Source organism: Arvicanthis niloticus, chromosome 5 (genome assembly GCF_011762505.2).
Source record: "Arvicanthis niloticus isolate mArvNil1 chromosome 5, mArvNil1.pat.X, whole genome shotgun sequence".
NCBI classification, from domain to species: domain Eukaryota; kingdom Metazoa; phylum Chordata; class Mammalia; order Rodentia; family Muridae; genus Arvicanthis; species Arvicanthis niloticus.
The window spans coordinates 102,800,283-102,821,731 of NC_047662.1; the positions used below are offsets into that span (position 1 = coordinate 102,800,283).

The 21,449-nt window shown below is 44.7% G+C and overlaps 2 pseudogenes; one reads left to right on the forward strand and one right to left on the reverse strand.

Annotated features, from left to right (window-relative positions):
- Nucleotides 1-257: 257 nt before the first annotated feature.
- Nucleotides 258-1,010, reverse strand: LOC117708286 (sperm motility kinase X-like; annotated as a pseudogene).
- Nucleotides 1,011-20,140: 19,130 nt separating this feature from the next.
- Nucleotides 20,141-21,012, forward strand: LOC117708269 (sperm motility kinase X-like; annotated as a pseudogene).
- Nucleotides 21,013-21,449: the final 437 nt, after the last annotated feature.

Sequence of the window (21,449 nt, forward strand, 5' to 3'; positions counted from 1 at the left end):
CCCCCCTTAAAGAACAAGGAAGGCTGTGAGCTTTTGTAGGGTTCAGTGTGCCACCCTGCCCTGCATCATAACAAAATTGGGGCCAGAGGGTACCCTTTCTTTTGAGGATGAGGTACGTTGCCATGGCACGACTATACTTCCGTTCCTTCAATGCATATCTGAGCTCTTGAACTTTATGCCCCATTAAAAACATTTCAAAAGCAATGTTGGGCTCTGGTACTTGAGGGATTTTTTCTGAGGATGTCAACGTGCCTTGATCACGGCGCAGCCATGGGTGTGCTAATACTTCTTTGATGGATGGCCTTGTTGTGGGGTCTATTGTAAATAATCTCTTCAATAGGTCTTGAAGGTCTGGGGAGAGGCGATATGGGATCCAATAGTACTGGGATTGGTTCAGGTACTTTATCTTGAAGTGCGCTGCCTCTGTAAAAGGAAGTTGACCCACAACTAAGTAGTATAAGAGCACACCCAGGCTCCATATATCTGCTGGAAGGCCGTCATATGGTTTCTGATGGAATACTTCAGGAGCACAATATTGTGGGGTACCACAGAACCCCTCAAACTGTTCCCCTGAGGCCAGTCTTTTGCCTAAACCAAAGTCAGTTAGTTTCACATGCCCATCCCAGTCCAACAGGATGTTCTCGGCTTTGATGTCTCGGTGGACAATATTCTGACTGTGGATATAGTCGATGGCCAAAGACAGCTCTGTGAAGATGGTCCGCGCCTCTTCCTCCTGTAGACGCCCACACTTGTTGATGTGTTTCTGCAGGGATCCCTTGGATGCATATTCCATCACAAGGTAGGTTTTGTGCCTTGTGTCAATTATCTGTAGTAACTGCACTATGTTACTGTGATGAAGAGTTTTCATTAATTCAACCTCAGAAACAACTAAGAAATCTTTCCTTGTGCCCCTTTTCAATATTTTGATGGCGACCATTGTCTGGGTCATAAGGTGGAGAGCCACTTTGACTTCTGCAAAGGACCCTTTGTCTAAGGTGCCCAGGATGTAGTAATCACGTGCCAGGGTGTTCCCTTCGTGGCAGCTGGCCTCGAGCTCCCTCGACAGCATACTCCCCTTCTCTTGGTCAGAGTCTCCAGGAGCAAGAGCAAGAAAGGTGGCAGGGGAAACACATTGGAGTTAATTCTAGGCAAGCTTACTGCTAGAGACTCTAAGATTCAAAGTCAGAGATGCGTCCAAAGACATGTCTGGCCATGCCTCAGGGGCACAGGGAAAGCAGAACAAAGCAAAGACAAACACAGTGGATGGAAAGAAGGAAGAAGGCTCAGAGCAGAAAGACAGCAAGGGCAATGGAAGACAACATTTTAGTCAGGAGAACAAGGATCCCCATCTCAAAGGACAGAACATTGACAAGCTTACCGAAGACATCCATTATGAAGGCAAAGCACTGAGTTAAAACTCAAACTTGAACTTCAAGATAGCTTTACCCAGAGTGCATGGGTAAATGCAACCTGCCCCAGTAGATAAACACAGTATATACACAGGATGGGGGCAAAAGTCGCACAGCACCTATGAATAAGAATGAAAATTTGTCATTTTTCTGGAAATGGATGTACTTTGAGGTCACTGTGTTACACAGAGTAATGTAGCCCAACAGAGACAAACGCCACCATTTTTCCTTACCTGCAGGAGCTCAGTGGTTTGAGGCTGTGTTAAACGAAAGGGGAACTATGTGGGGACTGGAGGTTAAGAGGCAGGACGAGATAGGGAGTAACAGAAAGTGACAGAGTCAAATAGAAGTCAGGAAAAGAAATGTGGATGTTGGCAGGCAGCGATGCCACTCAGGTTTCTCCCCACATTTCATCTCAACCCTCAGGAGGCAAGACAGGTGAATCTCTGAGTTTGAGGCTACCCTGGTCTACAGAGAAAATTCCAGGTTAGCCAAGTCCACACAAAGAAACCCAGCCTACAAAGATCAAGAAGAGCAAACCAAACTAAAGCAAGAAAGAGAGAGAGAGAGAGAGAGAGAGAGAGAGAGAGAGAGAGAGAGAGAGAGAGGAAAGAAGAAAGGAAGAAAGAAAATGGATGGATGTTAATCCACACCCAAAAAAAATGAAAAACCTAAACAAACAAAAAACAAAAGGCAAAGTTGTAAGCAAAGCCCCCAAATGAATAAAGTCACATAAACAGAAAATCAAACCTCTGAGCTTGTGGAAAGAAAACACAGGAAAGAACTCACTCTGGAAGTGTAGCTGATGTTCAATGTCCAAATCCAAACAATCGCCAAGGTTCAAATCCGATCCAACAACCAACCACCGAGTCTAACCACCACCCACCAAGTCCTACAGATCACCAAACAGCTCTCTGCACAGAAGGACACAAAACAGCCCAGACAGTGCATTATATGATCAGCTGTGGGTCACTCCTCATAGTGGCTCTCTGTGACATCAGAGCATTACTGGCCACCCAGAACCGGCACAGCTCACCGGGGGCTTTTCTCACTCCTTGGTACCAACAGGCTCTATCTGTTACTGTTCATTTCACTGAGACCAATGCCCTGACAAGAGGCACGTGTCGGGAGGGAGAACTTTATTTAGGCTCATGCTATGAGGGGTTTGCTGGAAACGTTGGGATTCCTCCTCTGGGGTTTTAGTCTCCTGCCTAAAAGAATGTTTCATATTGCATGGAGACAAGATAAAATGGATTTGGAGGAACATCTAGAAGTTTCCAGAAGGGGAAAAACAAGAAATATCATCTCCCTCTGTCTTCGTCTTTGTGTCTCTGTGTCTCTGTGTCTCTGTGACTCTGTGTCTCTGTGTCTCTGTATCTCTGTGACTCTGTGTCTCTGTGTCTCTGTGACTCTGTGTCTCTGTGTCTCTGTATCTCTGTGACTCTGTGTCTCTGTGTCTCTGTGACTCTGTGTCTCTGTGTCTCTGTGTTTCTGTCCCTCTCCCCCTCCCTCTTCTTCTCCCCTTCACCCTCCCCTCTGTGTGTGTGTGTGTGTGTGTGTGTGTACCTGTGGATCTTAGAGGGTTATGCTGGGGACAGTTTGTCAATCTAAATGCCAAAATATTTTCTACCTGAACTCTCCTTTCTAATACAGTTTGCTAATCAATTTAGCTACCTCTTAAGGTCCTTTCTGAGTCATGATTGAAAACCCAGGTCAGCAGCATAAAGGAAGGCTTTAGTCTTCCCGCATGCACTGGCCAAGTAAAAGCTGTTTCAGGTTACTTTGACTCCACGTGCCCGCTGCAGAAGCCCTGCATATGCCCTGAGTCTGCTCCTCAGCCTCGAGCCCCACCCTCAACCCCAGACCCACCTCCCACCCCCTCAACCCAGCTCCACTCTCACTCTTCACCCTGACATTTGTTTGTTTTATAGTCTTTAGTGTAGAACCAGGCCTACTGGAATCTTTCTCCACCTCTTGTCAGCGTCTACAGATTTATAGAATCTATTAATGTGTTCCCGCCATTGTTTTGGAGAATGGTTATTAAAAACAGCTCTGCTTATAGGTTCAGTAAAAGTAACTGAATCATTTTCGCTATACTTCCTACGCATTTAGACTTCCTAGTTGAATTGGTTTTCTGGATTTGGAAATGCTTCTGTGGATCATGGTTCGTTTGTACTTGTGAGTCGGTAGAGGCCCTTTGAGTTGGTACTTGCATGCTCTCTATCTGGAGTTATTCTTTCCTGCAAGTGCTTGTTCCAGTTCTTTTCTCAAGTCAGTAGACCATGAGTGGCTTGGCAAGGGGAGGACCATCACAGTCCTTATAGAAGACTGCATCCAGTTCTGGCCCTTGAAGTCCCTTCAGCCACGGTTAGGGCCTCTGGACCCTTGTCTGTCTGTCTGTCTGGACTGCTCTCTGGCCAGGTCCAAGGAAGATTTCATTACCGAGGCAGAGACCCTTGGAATTGAACCAGAGGACACAAGAGTAGACTGCTTCTGCCCTGTGATTTAGCCACCGTTCTGTTCTCCCAGAACCTAAATAGGCAGACTGAACTTTTGTGGCATCTGCAGAGTTGGGCTTCCCTGAAGCTGGCTGTCAGAAGAGCTCGCTTAGGCCTGTTGCATTTGTTGAATAAAAACCAACTAAGAATAGATATTTGATTGGGACTCCAAAGGGTCAAATTCACCTGAAGATGGTAACAGAAAAAGAAATCTGAACTCAACTGGAGAAGGGGGCTGGTGTGGGCTACAAAGGGGCTATGAAGGGGCCTCGTGAGGGCTGCTGCTCTATCCTTCTTCACGTTCACTTTCATACTTTAACTTTGGCATTGTTAGCTTGTTGCACTTAAATCTTGTTTACTGTTAAATTAGACAAACACACCCTCTGGTTTCTTTGGCAGTCTTTTTTCCTATGGGGTGACAATTAACAGTTTGGTCTCCATCATAAGAAACTGACAGGGCTTATATTTTTATTACAGCCTTCTACACAAGGCAGAAGTGAGAAGTGTACTGTATTCCTACTGCAGTTTAAGCGACAGCATATGTAAACAAGTTTAGCTTCTTTAAACGTTTACTTGTATTTATTTATTTTATAGTCTTCACACTTGGCCAGTGGGTTTTCTAGGGAGTTTCACAAAGGACCAGCTCACATCCCGTTTCTCCTTCTGTATTGCCACATTCAGAGTTTGCAATCTCATATAATTTCACTTCTTCACTGCACTTTAATCTGTTTGAAGATAAACATAAAATCATAGTCTATTCTTACCCCTCCGAGGATACTGTCCAAGGGCCTAGTGGATGTCTGAAACCATGAATGATGCTATAGTTGTGATGACTCCTCTTTACTGCCACCGTGCTGGATTTATAATCACCATGGAAACACTCTTCTGGGTCTATGAGGGTGTTTCTAGAAAGGTTGAGCTGTGGAGGAAGACCCACTCTGTGTGTGGTTGGCCTCATCCCACCGGTTGATAGGGTCTGAGCCTAAAAACAGAACTGAGAAAACAAGGTGAACACCATTGTTCATCAGTCTTTGCTCTCTGACTGCAGGAGCAATGTGACCAGTCAGTCACACCATGCTCCTGCCACACAGCTAGGTCCCTCCTGCCTTCTTCACTGAGATAAGCTCTGTCCCATAAAATAAAATAAAGTAAAATAAAATAAAATAAAAAACATAATCTCTAAGACAAACTCTTCCTCCCTTAAATTGCTTCTTTTCCATTTATTTATTTATTTATTTATTTATTCACTTTACATCTTAGTATCAGCCCCCTCTTCCTTCAGTTCCCCCTCACACAGCTTCTCCCTAACCCCCCTTCAGTTCTCCTCCTGCCCATATCATCCCATGTTGTCACATCAAGTCACTGAAGGATTAGGCACCTCCTCTCCCACTGAGGCCAGACAATGCAGCCCAGTTAAGAGAACAGGATCCACAGGCAGGGAACAGCATCAGGGACAGCCCCCACTCCAGTTGTTGCAGAACACCCATGTGGACCAACCTGCACATCTGCTACGTGTGTGTGTGTGTGTGTGTGTGTGTGTGTGTGTGTGTGTGTTCGCGCGCGCGCGTGTGTGTGTGTGCGTGTGTGTGCATGTGCGTGTGCGTGTGCGCTCGCCTGTGTGTGTGCGTGTGTGTGAGTGTGTGTGTGTGTATGTGCGCACGTGTGTGTGTGCGTGCGCGCATGCGCGTGTGTGTGAGTGTGTGTGTGTATGTGTGTGCGTGTGTGTGCGCACGTGTGTGTGTGAGTGCGCACATGCGCGTGTGTGTGCGTGTGTGTGTGTGTGTGTGTGCGCACGTGTGTGTGTGCGTGTGTGTGCGCTCGTGTGTGTGTGTGTGTGTGTGTGTGTGTGTGTGTGGGTGTGCGTGCGTGTGTGTGTCCAGCTTCAGTCCACGTATGCTCCTTGGTTGGTGGGTCAGTCTCTGGGAGCCCTCAAGGGTCCAGCTTCATTGACGGTGGGTCTTCCTGAGGAGCCCCTATCCTCTTTGGGTCACCCATTTTCTTTCTCAACCCTCCCATAAGACTTCGTGAGCTCCACCTAGTGTTTAACTGTGAGTCTCTTCATCTGTTTCCATCAGCTGCTTGGTGGAGCCTCTCAGAGGACAGTTATACTAGACTCCTGCAAGCATGACAGAGTTTCATCAACAGTGTCAGGGATTGGTTCTTGCCCATAGGATGGATCACAGTTTGGGCCAGTCAGTGGTTGGCCATTCCCTCCATCTCTGCTCCATCTTTGCCTCTGTACATCTTATAGCCAGGACACATTTTGGGTTGAGGCTTTGTGGGTGGGTTGCTGTCCTTATCCCTCCACTGGGAATCCTGCCTGGCTACAGGAGGTGGCATCTTCAGGCTCCATATTTCCCCCTGCTAGGAGTCTCAGCCAGAGTACCCCCTACAGAATCCCTGGGGCCTCCTCCTATCCCAGGTTTCTGGCACATCCTAGAGATCCCTTCACCACCGATTTTTGTTCTCTGCCTCCTGCTCTCCATACATATGATCCCCTTGCCCTGTTCCCCTCCACATTCCCTCTCCCACCCGGTTCTCTTCCTCTGATATCTATTTTATCTCCCCTTCTGAGAAAGATTCAAGCATCTCCCCTTAGACCCTCCTTGTTATTTGGCTTCTTTGGGTCATGGTTATCTTGTACTCTATGGCTAATATCAATTTTCAAGTGCATGCATATCATGCTTGTCCTCACCAGGATGATATTTTCAAGTTCCTTCCATTTGCCTGCAAAATTCATGTTGTCCTTGTTTTTAATGGCCGAATAGTATTTCATTGTGTAGATGAACCACATCTTCTTAATCCATTTGTCAGTTGAGGGACATCTAGGTTGTTTCCAGTTTCTGGCTATTATGAATAGAGCTGCTATGAATATAGTTGAGCAAGCATTCTTGTGGGATGCTGGGATATATGCCCAGGAGTTGTACAGCTGAGTCTTGAGGTGGAACTATTCACAATTTTCTGAGAACCTGCCAAATTGATTTCCAGAATGGCTGTACCAGTTTGCAATCTCACCAGCAATGGAGGAGTGTTCCCCTTGCTCCACATCCTTGCCCACATGTGCTGTCACCTGAGTTTTTGATCCTAGCCATTCTGATAGGTGTAAGTGGAATCTCAGCACTATTTTGTTTTGCATTTCCCTGATGACTAAGGGCACTGGACATTTCTTTAAGTGTTTTTTGGCCATTAGAGATTCCTCTGTTAAGAATTCTCTGTTTAGCTCTGTACCCGATTTTTGAATTGGGTTATTTGGTTTGTTGGTGTCTAACTTCTTGAGTTCTTTATATATTTTGGATATTAGTCCTCGGTCAGATGTAGGGTTGGTGAAGATCTTTTACCAATTGGTAGGCCATCATTTGGTCATCCTTTTGATGGTGTCCTTTACCTCACAGAAGTTTTTCAGCGTCATGAGGTCCCATTTAATAATTGTTGATCTTAATGCCTGAGCTATGAGCATTCTGTTCAGGAGGTTGTCTCCTGTACCAATGAGTTTAAGGCTGTTCCCCACTTTCTGTTCTATTAGATGCAATGTATCCAGTTTTACATTGTGGTCTTTGATCCACTTGGACTTGTGTTTTGTGCAGAGTGATACATATGGATTTATTGCCATTCTTCTACATGCAGACTTGCAGTTAGACCAGCACAATTTGTTATGATGCCCTCCCTTTTCCATTGCATGGTTTTGGCTTCTTTGTCAAAAATCAAGTGTCTGGACGTTAGGGGGTTTATTTCCTCGTCTTCTATTTGATTCTATTGATCAACCTGTCTGTCTTTGTACCAATACTATGTGGGTTTTTTTCTTCTCTTATTGCTCTGTAGAACAGCTTGAAGGCAGGGACGGTGATTCCTCCAGAAGTTCTTTTATTGTACAGGATTGTTTTAGCTGTCCTGAGTTTTTGTTTGTTTGTTTGTTTGCTTGCTTTGTTTTTCCACATGAAGTTGAGAATTGTTCTTTCAAGGTCTGTAAAGAATTCTGTTGGAATTTTGATGAGAATTGCATTAAATCTATAGATTGCTTTTGGTAAGACCGCATTTTTAGTTTGTTAATTCTGTCAATCCCTGGGCTTGGGTGATCTTTCCATCTTCTGATATCTTTTTCAGTTTCTTTCTTCAGTGACTTGAAGTTCTTGTCATACTAGGTCAGTTTTTGAGAATTACACTAGACTTCCTTGACTTCAGTCCATCACCCTTTAGGACCACAAGCCTCCCCACCGTCTTCTACATTTAGAACTGAGTGTAAGGATGGAGGCCTGCTGTAACTTTGTCCAATGTGCAAGGATTTCTATCCGGAATAGGAGCAGCTGTGATCACCTGAATAAGCCCGTGACAAGACTGGGCCACATATTAACTTACTGGGGGATGAGGAGGGAGGAGACACAAGCAGCTATCAGCTGCTGGAGAGGGGGACTCCTCTCTGATGAGGTAGTCACACTTGGGTTGCCCAGGCTCCTGTAACCAGGATCAGACTCACTGGTTCACCAACTTAGACTTGGGTGGAATGGTTGGTCTGTCATTAGTGCCATATCTGGGATGAAGAGACATCTGTTCACATCTCCCCAGGGAAAGTTCCCTAAGGCCAAAACTGCCAGAGTACCAAGCAGCCTCCTTGCCTGTTTGCACTCCAGCTGCACCCTAGCCAAGTGTCTCCTTTGACATCAGCATGTGAATAACATTATCTATGAAGGCTTCAGTGTTAACAACCAGACAGACAAGCAAATGACCCATTTTTGTATTAAACACTAATTTCACTATTATGGGAAACAGATGTGTAAGGAGTGGATGAAGTCCTGAATGAATGTGTGTTGTTGCCAGGACCAGTCAAGGCAAGGACCTCACTGCCTAGATGGATTCCCCAGATAGGGCCCAGAGGGATGGCAAATCCCTCCTCTGGTCCCAGTGCCAGTGCTTACAAATGGCTGGCTATGCAGTGTATGCAGAAACCATCAACCACAGCACCTCCTCTAAGGTGTTTGCAGCCTGAGACGGCTCCCTTACAGTGACCTCCTACCAGTATTAGTTAACCTGTCTCCTGGTTCAGCTATATACAATAGAGCCGCCTCCTCAGTTCAGATGGATAAAATAATCATGCTGAGTTTCTGGGCTGTTGGTGGTGCTGCCTCTCCATTAGAGAGCACAGCCCACCTAATTCCAGCTTCTCTCTCTCTCTCTTTTTAATTGGATATTTTATTTATTTACATTTCAAATGTTATCCCCTTTCCAGTTACCCCTCTAGAAAGCCCCTATGCCATCCTCCCTCCCCTTGCTTCTGTGAAGGAGCTCACCCACCCACCCATCCACTCCTGCTTCCCTGCCCTGGCATTCCCTACACTGAGGCATCAAGCCTTCCCAGGACCAAGGGCTTCTCCTCCCACTGACAACTGACAAGGCCATCCTCTGCTATGGGGCTGGAACCATGGGATCCTACATGTGTACTCTTTGGTTGGTGGTTTACCTCCTGGGAGCTAAAGGGAGTCTGGTCGGCTGATACTGTTGTTCTTCCTATGGGTTCCAAACCCCTTCAGCTCCTTCAGTCCTTTCTCTAACTCCTCCATTGAGGACCCCGGGCTCAGTCCAATGGTTGGCTTAATTCCAGCTTTTCTACACCTATCGCCAGACTTACTGTCTTGTCATTCAAAGTACTGAGCCTCCGTTCAGTCTGCAGATGATTTTCCCCAGTAGATAGCCACTGTGTTTAACAAAGCAAACGTTTGGAACGCAGACTTAAACGAAAGATCTTCTGCCAGCAAACCACTCATTAGCCAAAGCGCCCTCAAATGTGTGTCTGAAACCATCAGTGTTAAGTGAACCCACAGAAGGACTCTGGAAGCAAGTTTCTCTCTTCTCCTCCCAGGCTAGTATCACGTCTCCCTCCCACCCACACACCCACACCTCCCGAAAAAAATCCCTTTTCAGAAATAAAGCAAGTAGTAAATCAGAGCGTGCCTGCAGCTTGTGAATTCAGTAAGTACAGTGATGGGCATTTGTTAAGTGCTTCTGCATTCCTTTCCCAGCCTGTCTCAAGTTCAAAACAACCATGCTGACTCTCTCTGAGTACACATTACACCCATTTCGCTAATGCAAAAATGCACCCAAAGTCCCAAAGAAATGAGACAAACAGAACTTCTTCAGGAACCTTTTTCCTTTGTGAGCTTTTGAAGATTATATGAAATATCACCCAGGTTTTTAAATTTATTTATTTATTTATTTTATTTACTTATTTATTTTAGATTTTTAAGTTGAGAAAAAACTTTCAGGTTGGCCTGAAGTTTGAAAGATAGTTGTAACCCAGTCACCATGGCGATTTTTCCTAGGGGAAAAAACATGCTGGGTGTTGAGATGGCCATCAGAAAATCAGCTCTAGTTGGCTACGCTGGGAACTTGGGCAAAATTTTTATCCTGGTGGAAGGGCAACATAATTCTAGACCCAAAAACATCAAGATGGAATGGAGGGAGGTAGTTGGTGATGAAGATAGTTTGCTTATTTTGTCTGTGGACAGAAACAGTATATGTCAGAGGCAGGGGGTAGCTGAAGCAGGACTGTCAACAGAGAAAGGAGGCAACAAAGAAACTTCATTTTGAGAAGGCAATCACAGGGCCTGGACCCATACCATGATTTCTAAACTCAAAGTCACATACAGATAAAATATTCAGCTAGCTTATGATCTGGGAACACAAGAGGTAATTATAATGAGAATTTATTTAGATTTTTAAAAAAGATTTAGTGTTTTGATTGGAGAGAAAGTTCATCCATTAAGAACACAAACTGCTCTTCCAGACATCCTGAGTTCAGTTCCCAGCAACCACATGGTGGCTCACAATAATCTGCAATGGGATCCAATGCCCTCTTCTGGAAGACAGTGATACATTGTTTATTCATTCATTCATTCATTCATTCATTTTATATATGTGAGTGCACGGTCACTGTCTTCAGGCACACCATAAGAGGGCATCAAATCCCATTACAGATGATTGTGAGCCACCACGTGGTTGCTGGGAACTGAACTCAGGACCTCTGGATGAGCAGTCAGTGCCCTTATCCGCTGAGCCATCTCTTCAGCCTCTATTTAGATATTTTTAAATATAAACAAGTCATTAAGTGGGTTAAAGGCATCCCTCCTTTTGCACAGATCTGACACATAGACACGTCAGGCAGCTTTGTTCAGTTAAATGAAAGATCAGTCATTCACAATGCAGTTCAAACTGCAGTTTCTCCTCTATGTGTGCTCTAAGTAGTAACACCAGGGACAGATGGCTGGCTGACCTTCAACCCACAGTTCACTATGAAACCTGCAGATGGGCACCATGATCAACAACCAACCACACTGCTTCTTTCATTGTTCATGATTGTTCCTGTGCCTAAACTAACTCCAGCAGACAGTAACACATACGGCACACCATGACACAGTTTCCCTATCCTAGGGATAAACTCTACTACCATAGTCCACCTATATACAAGATTTCACTTTCTGCAGTTACCATTACCCAAGGTGAACCAAAACTCAAAAGTTTTAAATGGAAAATTTCACAAGTAAAATCTCATAACTTTTAAGGAACTTCATTATAGTGTGTTGTTAATATTATTTTATTTTGCTGCTAGTTGTTATCATTGGCCTCCTCCTCCTGTATTTATCCTAGAATGTAAGTCTTGTCATAGGTCTGTAGTAACAGGAGAATGCAGAACAGTCCTATACCGCATGATGGTATTTTAGTCAACAGTAGATCATATATCATGGTGTTTGTACAGAAATTATAGTAGAGAGGCCTGGAGAAATTGCTCAGTGGTCAAGGGCTCTTGTAGTAGACCTGTATTTGTTCCCACCAATCACATGGTGGTTGACAATTCTCTATAATTTGGTTTCAGGATCTGTCTTACCTAGGGTTGCGATTGTTGTGAAGAGACATCATGTCAAGGCAACTCTTAGAAAGACAAACATTTAACTGGGGCTGGCTAATAGATTGACAGGTTTAGTCCACTGTCATCATAGCAGGAAGCATGACAACATGCAGGCAGATATGATACTGGAGAAGGAGCTGAGGGTTCGGCAGTGTAATTTGAAGGCAACCAGAAGAGACTGGCATCCATAGGCAGCTAGGTGGAAGTTCTCTTCTACAATGGGTGGAGCCTCAGCATAAGAGGAGACCATCAAGCCCACACCCACAGTGATACAACAAGGCCAAACACCCTAAGAGTACCACTCCCTTGTGGGCAAAGTGTATTCAAACCACCACAGTATTCAACACCTGACCTCCAAAGGCACCAGGCATAATTGTACATAAGTGCAGGCAACATAACCATACACATATATTTTTAAGTGATAATAACCTTTAAATTAAAGATCATGAACCTGGAGAAACCCTGTCACCTTGTGACTACATCTGTAGAAGAGATGTCTTGGTACTTTCCATGTCATTATAAACTAATACCTGGCAAGAAGCAACTTAAGGGTTCAGGCTAATTTCTATTATGATCACTGATGGAAAAATTCTCAATAAAATACTGACACACTGAATCCAAGAACACATCAAAGACACCATCCACCATGATTAAGAAGGTTTCATCCCAGGGATACAGGGTGGTTCAATATACAAAAATCATTCAACATAATCTACCATCTAAACAAACTGAAAGATAAAACCATACGATCATCAAATTAGATGCCTTTGACAAAATCTAACATCTCTTTATATTAAAACTCTTAGAGAGATCAGGGTTACAAGGCACATTCCTAAACACAATAAAGGCAATATATGGCAAGCCAATAGCCAACAACAAATTTAGTGAAGAGAAATTTAAAATAATTATACTAAAATCAGGGACAAGACAAGGCTGTCCATACTCTTCATATTTCTTCAATATAGCCCTTGAAGTCCTAGCTAGAGCAATTAGACAACTAAAAAATATCAAAGAGATATAAATTGGAAAAGAAGAAGTCAAAGTATTGCTATTGGCAGATGATCTGATAGTATACATAAGAAACCCCAAAAATTCTACCAGAGAACTCCTATAGCTGATAAACAACTTCAGCCGACTGGCTGGATACAAAAGTACCTCAAAAAAATTAGTAGTCCTCCTTTAATGAAAAACAGGCTGATAAAAATGTTAGGGAGACAATACCTTTCACAAAGGTCATAAATGATATAAAATATCTTGGTGTAACTGTAATAAAGCAAGTGAAACACCTGTATGACAAGAACTTCAAGTCACTGAAGAAAGAAACTGAAAAAGATATCAGAAGATGGAAAGATCACCCAAGCCCAGGGATTGACAGAATTAACAAACTAAAACTGCTGTCTTACCAAAAGCAATCTATAGATTTAATGCAATTCTCATCAAAATTCCAACAGAATTCTTTACAGACCTTGAAAGAACAATTCTCAACTTCATGTGGAAAAACAAAGCAAACAAACAAACAAAAAAAAAAAAACTCAGGACAGCTAAAACAATCCTGTACAATAAAAGAACTTCTGGAGGAATCACCATCCCTGCCTTCAAGCTGTTCTACAGAGCAATAAGGGAAGAAAAAAAACCCACATAGTATTGGTGCAAAGACAGACAGGTTGATCAATAGAATCAAATAGAAGACGAGGAAATAAACCCCCTAACGTCCAGACACTTGATTTTTGACAAAGAAGCCAAAACCATGCAATGGAAAAGGGAGGGCATCATAACAAATTGTGCTGGTCTAACTGCAAGTCTGCATGTAGAAGAATGGCAATAAATCCATATGTATCACTCTGCACAAAACACAAGTCCAAGTGGATCAAAGACCACAATGTAAAACTGGATACATTGCATCTAATAGAACAGAAAGTGGGGAACAGCCTTAAACTCATTGGTACAGGAGACAACCTCCTGAACAGAATGCTCATAGCTCAGGCATTAAGATCAACAATTATTAAATGGGACCTCATGACGCTGAAAAGCTTCTGTGAGGTAAAGGACACCATCAAAAGGATGACCAAATGATGGCCTACCAATTGGTAAAAGATCTTCACCAACCCTACATCTGACCGAGGACTAATATCCAAAATATATAAAGAACTCAAGAAGTTAGACACCAACAAACCAAGTAACCCAATTCAAAAATCGGGTACAGAGCTAAACAGAGAATTCTTAACAGAGGAATCTCTAATGGCCAAAAAACACTTAAAGAAATGTCCAGTGCCCTTAGTCATCAGGGAAATGTAAAACAAAATAGTGCTGAGATTCCACTTACACCTATCAGAATGGCTAGGATCAAAAACTCAGGTGACAGCACATGTGGGCAAGGATGTGGAGCAAGGGGAACACTCCTCCATTGCTGGTGAGATTGCAAACTGGTACAACCATTCTGGAAATCAATTTGGCAGGTTCTCAGAAAATTGTGAATAGTTCCACCTCAAGACTCAGCTGTACAACTCCTGGGCATATATCCCAGCATCCCACAAGAATGCTTGCTCAACTATATTCATAGCAGCTCTATTCATAATAGCCAGAAACTGGAAACAACCTAGATGTCCCTCAACTGACAAATGGATTAAGAAGATGTGGTTCATCTACACAATGAAATACTATTCGGCCATTAAAAACAAGGACAACATGAATTTTGCAGGCAAATGGAAGGAACTTGAAAATATCATCCTGGTGAGGACAAGCATGATATGCATGCACTTGAAAATTGATATTAGCCATAGAGTACAAGATAACCATGACCCAAAGAAGCCAAATAACAAGGAGGGTCTAAGGGGAGATGCTTGAATCTTTCTCAGAAGGGGAGATAAAATAGATATCAGAGGAAGAGAACCGGGTGGGAGAGGGAATGTGGAGGGGAACAGGGCAAGGGGATCATATGTATGGAGAGCAGGAGGCAGAGAACAAAAATCGGTGGTGAAGGGATCTCTAGGATGTGCCAGAAACCTGGGATAGGAGGAGGCCCCAGGGATTCTGTAGGGGGTACTCTGGCTGAGACTCCTGGCAGTGGGAAATATGGAGCCTGAAGATGCCACCTCCTATAGCCAGGCAGGATTCCCAGTGGAGGGATAAGGACAGCAACCCACCCACAAAGCCTCAACCCAAAATGTGTCCTGGCTATAAGATGTACAGAGGCAAAGATGGAGCAGAGATGGAGGGAATGGCCAACCACTGACTGGCCCAAACTGTGATCCATCCTATGGGCAAGAACCAATCCCTGACACTGTTGATGAAACTCTGTCATGCTTGCAGGAGTCTAGTATAACTGTCCTCTGAGAGGCTCCACCCAGCAGCTGATGGAAACAGATGAAGAGACTCACAGTTAAACACTAGGTGGAGCTCACGAAGTCTTATGGGAGGGTTGAGAAAGAAAATGGGTGACCCAAAGAGAATAAGGGCTCCTAAGGAAGACCCACCGTCAATGAACCTGGACTCTTGAGGGCTCCCAGAGACTGACCCACCAACCAAGGAGCATACGTGGACTGAAGCTGGACACACACGCACGCACACGCACACACGCACACACCCACACACACACACACACACACACACACACACGTGCGCACACACACGCACACACATACACACACACACTCACACACGCGCGCGCGCACGCACACACACACGTGCGCACACACACGCACACACATACACACACACACACTCACACACGCGCATGCGCGCACGCGGACACACACGCACACACACATGCACACACACGCACACACACAGGCGAGCGCACACGCACACACGCGCGCACACACACACACACACACACACACACACACACACACACACGTAGCAGATGTGCAGGTTGGTCCACAGGGGGTTCTGCAACAACTGGAGTGGGGGCTGTCCCTGATGCTGTTCCCTGCCTGTGGATCCTGTTCTCTTAACTGGGCTGCATTGTCTGGCCTCAGTGGGAGAGGAGGTGCCTAATCCTTCAGTGACTTGATGTGACAACATGGGATGATATGGGCAGGAGGAGAACTGAAGGGGGGGTTAGGGAGAAGCTGTGTGAGGGGGAACTGAAGGAAGAGGGGGCTGAAAAGTGAATGAATGAATGAATAAATAAATAAATAAATGGAAAAGAAGCAATTTAAGGGAGGAAGAGTTTGTCTTAGAGATTATGTTTTTTATTTTATTTTATTTTACTTTATTTTATTTTATGGGACAGAGCTTATCTCAGTGAAGAAGGCAGGAGGGACCTAGCTGTGTGGCAGGAGCATGGTGTGACTGACTGGTCACATTGCTCCTGCAGTCAGAGAGCAAAGACTGATGAACAATGGTGTTCACCTTGTTTTCTCAGTTCTGTTTTTAGGCTCAGACCCTATCAACCGGTGGGATGAGGCCAACCACACACAGAGTGGGTCTTCCTCCACAGCTCAACCTTTCTAGAAACACCCTCATAGACCCAGAAGAGTGTTTCCATGGTGATTATAAATCCAGCACGATGGCAGTAAAGAGGAGTCATCACAACTATAGCATCATTCATGGTTTCAGACATCCACTAGGCCCTTGGACAGTATCCTCGGAGGGGTAAGAATAGACTATGATTTTATGTTTATCTTCAAACAGATTAAAGTGCAGTGAAGAAGTGAAATTATATGAGATTGCAAACTCTGAATGTGGCAATACAGAAGGAGAAACGGGATGTGAGCTGGTCCTTTGTGAAACTCCCTAGAAAACCCACTGGCCAAGTGTGAAGACTATAAAATAAATAAATACAAGTAAATTTTAAAGAAGCTAAACTTGTTTACATATGCTGTCGCTTAAACTGCAGTAGGAATACAGTACACTTCTCACTTCTGCCTTGTGTAGAAGGCTGTAATAAAAATATAAGCCCTGTCAGTTTCTTATGATGGAGACCAAACTGTTAAAGTTAATTGTCACCCCATAGGAAAAAAGACTGCCAAAGAAACCAGAGGGTGTGTTTGTCTAATTTAACAGTAAACAAGATTTAAGTGCAACAAGCTAACAATGCCAAAGTTAAAGTATGAAAGTGAACGTGAAGAAGGATAGAGCAGCAGCCCTCACGGGGCCCCTTCATAGCCCCTTTGTAGCCCACACCAGCCCCCTTCTCCAGTTGAGTTCAGATTTCTTTTTCTGTTACCATCTTCAGGTGAATTTGACCCTTTGGAGTCCCAATCAAATATCTATTCTTAGTTGGTTTTTATTCAACAAATGCAACAGGCCTAAGCGAGCTCTTCTGACAGCCAGCTTCAGGGAAGCCCAACTCTGCAGATGCCACAAAAGTTCAGTCTGCCTATTTAGGTTCTGGGAGAACAGAACGGTGGCTAAGTCACAGGGCAGAAGCAGTCTACTCTTGTGTCCTCTGGTTCAATTCCAAGGGTCTCTGCCTCGGTAATGAAATCTTCCTTGGACCTGCCCAGAGAACAGTCCAGACAGACAGACAAGGGTCCAGAGGCCCTAACCGTGGCTGAAGGGACTTCAAGGGCCAGAACTGGATGCAGTCTTCTATAAGGACTGTGATGGTCCTCCCCTTGCCAAGCCACTCATGGTCTACTGACTTGAGAAAAGAACTGGAACAAGCACTTGCAGGAAAGAATAACTCCAGATAGAGAGCATGCAAGTACCAACTCAAAGGGCCTCTACCGACTCACAAGTACAAACGAACCATGATCCACAGAAGCATTTCCAAATCCAGAAAACCAATTCAACTAGGAAGTCTAAATGCGTAGGAAGTATAGCGAAAATGATTCAGTTACTTTTACTGAACCTATAAGCAGAGCTGTTTTTAATAACCATTCTCCAAAACAATGGCGGGAACACATTAATAGATTCTATAAATCTGTAGACGCTGACAAGAGGTGGAGAAAGATTCCAGTAGGCCTGGTTCTACACTAAAGACTATAAAACAAACAAATGTCAGGGTGAAGAGTGAGAGTGGAGCTGGGTTGAGGGGGTGGGAGGTGGGTCTGGGGTTGAGGGTGGGGCTCGAGGCTGAGGAGCAGACTCAGGGCATATGCAGGGCTTCTGCAGCGGGCACGTGGAGTCAAAGTAACCTGAAACAGCTTTTACTTGGCCAGTGCATGCGGGAAGACTAAAGCCTTCCTTTATGCTGCTGACCTGGGTTTTCAATCATGACTCAGAAAGGACCTTAAGAGGTAGCTAAATTGATTAGCAAACTGTATTAGAAAGGAGAGTTCAGGTAGAAAATATTTTGGCATTTAGATTGACAAACTGTCCCCAGCATAACCCTCTAAGATCCACAGGTACACACACACACACACACACACACACACACACATACACAGAGGGGAGGGTAAAGGGGAGAAGGAGAGGGAGGGGGAGAGGGACAGAGACACAGAGACAGAGACAGACACAGAGACACAGAGACACAAAGACGAAGACAGAGGGAGATGATATTTCTTGTTTTTCCCCTTCTGGAAACTTCTAGATGTCCCTCCAAATCCATTTTATCTTGTCTCCATGCAATCTGAAACATTCTTTTTGGCAGGAGACTAAAACCCCAGAGGAGGAATCCCAACGTTTCCAGCAAACCCCTCATAGCACGAGCCTAAATAAAGTTCTCCCTCCCGACACGTGCCTCTTGTCAGGGCATTGGTCTCAGTGAAATGAACAGTAACAGATAGAGCCTGTTGGTACCAAGGAGTGAGAAAAGCCCCCGGTGAGCTGTGCCGGTTCTGGGTGGCCAGTAATGCTCTGATGTCACAGAGAGCCACTATGAGGAGTGACCCACAGCTGATCATATAATGCACTGTCTGGGCTGTTTTGTGTCCTTCTGTGCAGAGAGCTGTTTGGTGATCTGTAGGACTTGGTGGGTGGTGGTTAGACTCGGTGGTTGGTTGTTGGATCGGATTTGAACCTTGGCGATTGTTTGGATTTGGACATTGAACATCAGCTACACTTCCAGAGTGAGTTCTTTCCTGTGTTTTCTTTCCACAAGCTCAGAGGTTTGATTTTCTGTTTATGTGACTTTATTCATTTGGGGGCTTTGCTTACAACTTTGCCTTTTGTTTTTTGTTTGTTTAGGTTTTTCATTTTTTTGGGTGTGGATTAACATCCATCCATTTTCTTTCTTCCTTTCTTCTTTCCTCTCTCTCTCTCTCTCTCTCTCTCTCTCTCTCTCTCTCTCTCTCTCTCTCTCTCTCTCTCTCTCTTTCTTGCTTTAGTTTGGTTTGCTCTTCTTGATCTTTGTAGACTGGGTTTCTTTGTGTGGACTTGGCTAACCTGGAATTTTCTCTGTAGACCAGGGTAGCCTCAAACTCAGAGATTCACCTGTCTTGCCTCCTGAGGGTTGAGATGAAATGTAGGGAGAAACCTGAGTGGCATCGCTGCCTGCCAACATCCACATTTCTTTTCCTGACTTCTATTTGACTGTCACTTTCTGTTACTCCCTATCTCGTCCTGCCTCTTAACCTCCAGTCCCCACATAGTTCCCCTTTCCTTTAGCCCAGCCTCAAACCACTGAGCTCCCGCAGGTAAGGAAAATGGTGGCGTTTGTCTCTGTTGGGCTACATTACTCTGTGTAACACAGTGACCTCAAAGTACATCCATTTCCAGAAAAATGACAAATTTTCATTCTTATTCATAGGTGCTGTGCCTCTTGTCAGGGCATTGGTCTCAGTGAAATGAACAGTAACAGATAGAGCCTGTTGGTACCAAGGAGTGAGAAAAGCCCCCGTTTGTCTCTGTTGGGCTACATTACTCTGTGTAACACAGTGACCTCAAAGTACATCCATTTCCAGAAAAATGACAAATTTTCATTCTTATTCATAGGTGCTGTGCGACTTTTGCCCCCATCCTGTGTATATACTGTGTTTATCTACTGGGGCAGGTTGCATTTACCCATGCACTCTGGGTAAAGCTATCTTGAAGTTCAAGTTTGAGTTTTAACTCAGTGCTTTGCCTTCATAATGGATGTCTTCGGTAAGCTTGTCAATGTTCTGTCCTTTGAGATGGGGATCCTTGTTCTCCTGACTAAAATGTTGTCTTCCATTGCCCTTGCTGTCTTTCTGCTCTGAGCCTTCTTCCTTCTTTCCATCCACTGTGTTTGTCTTTGCTTTGTTCTGCTTTCCCTGTGCCCCTGAGGCATGGCCAGACATGTCTTTGGACGCATCTCTGACTTTGAATCTTAGAGTCTCTAGCAGTAAGCTTGCCTAGAATTAACTCCAATGTGTTTCCCCTGCCACCTTTCTTGCTCTTGCTCCTGGAGACTCTGACCAAGAGAAGGGGAGTATGCTGTCGAGGGAGCTCGAGGCCAGCTGCCACGAAGGGAACACCCTGGCACGTGATTACTACATCCTGGGCACCTTAGACAAAGGGTCCTTTGCAGAAGTCAAAGTGGCTCTCCACCTTATGACCCAGACAATGGTCGCCATCAAAATATTGAAAAGGGGCACAAGGAAAGATTTCTTAGTTGTTTCTGAGGTTGAATTAATGAAAACTCTTCATCACAGTAACATAGTGCAGTTACTACAGATAATTGACACAAGGCACAAAACCTACCTTGTGATGGAATATGCATCCAAGGGATCCCTGCAGAAACACATCAACAAGTGTGGGCGTCTACAGGAGGAAGAGGCGCGGACCATCTTCACAGAGCTGTCTTTGGCCATCGACTATATCCACAGTCAGAATATTGTCCACCGAGACATCAAAGCCGAGAACATCCTGTTGGACTGGGATGGGCATGTGAAACTAACTGACTTTGGTTTAGGCAAAAGACTGGCCTCAGGGGAACAGTTTGAGGGGTTCTGTGGTACCCCACAATATTGTGCTCCTGAAGTATTCCATCAGAAACCATATGACGGCCTTCCAGCAGATATATGGAGCCTGGGTGTGCTCTTATACTACTTAGTTGTGGGTCAACTTCCTTTTACAGAGGCAGCGCACTTCAAGATAAAGTACCTGAACCAATCCCAGTACTATTGGATCCCATATCGCCTCTCCCCAGACCTTCAAGACCTATTGAAGAGATTATTTACACTAGACCCCACAACAAGGCCATCCATCAAAGAAGTATTAGCACACCCATGGCTGCGCCGTGATCAAGGCACGTTGACATCCTCAGAAAAAATCCCTCAAGTACCAGAGCCCAACATTGCTTTTGAAATGTTTTTAATGGGGCATAAAGTTCAAGAGCTCAGATATGCATTGAAGGAACGGAAGTATAGTCGTGCCATGGCAACGTACCTCATCCTCAAAAGAAAGGGTACCCTCTGGCCCCAATTTTGTTACGATGCAGGGCAGGGTGGCACACTGAACCCTACAAAAGCTCACAGCCTTCCTTGTTCTTTAAGGGGGGGAAGCAGTGCATCTACCATTCGCACCTTCACTTCTCCCAGCCACTCTGAGCTGCCTGGGCTTGGGAGGAAAGGCCATAAGAGGAGACACAGTGTGCCTCCCACCCTTTCTTCCCTCAAGAGTAGCTTCCTGGAAAACACCTCCCCACTGCAGGGCTTTATGCCTCATGTTGGAAAGGACACATTCAGAGAAAAGGGGGGCAGAATAAGCTCTACAACTTCACCCTCAAGAAAAAGAAAGGAGACAACAACAACAATAACATCATCTTCAGGAACCACAGGCTCACTGTTCACGCTGTCC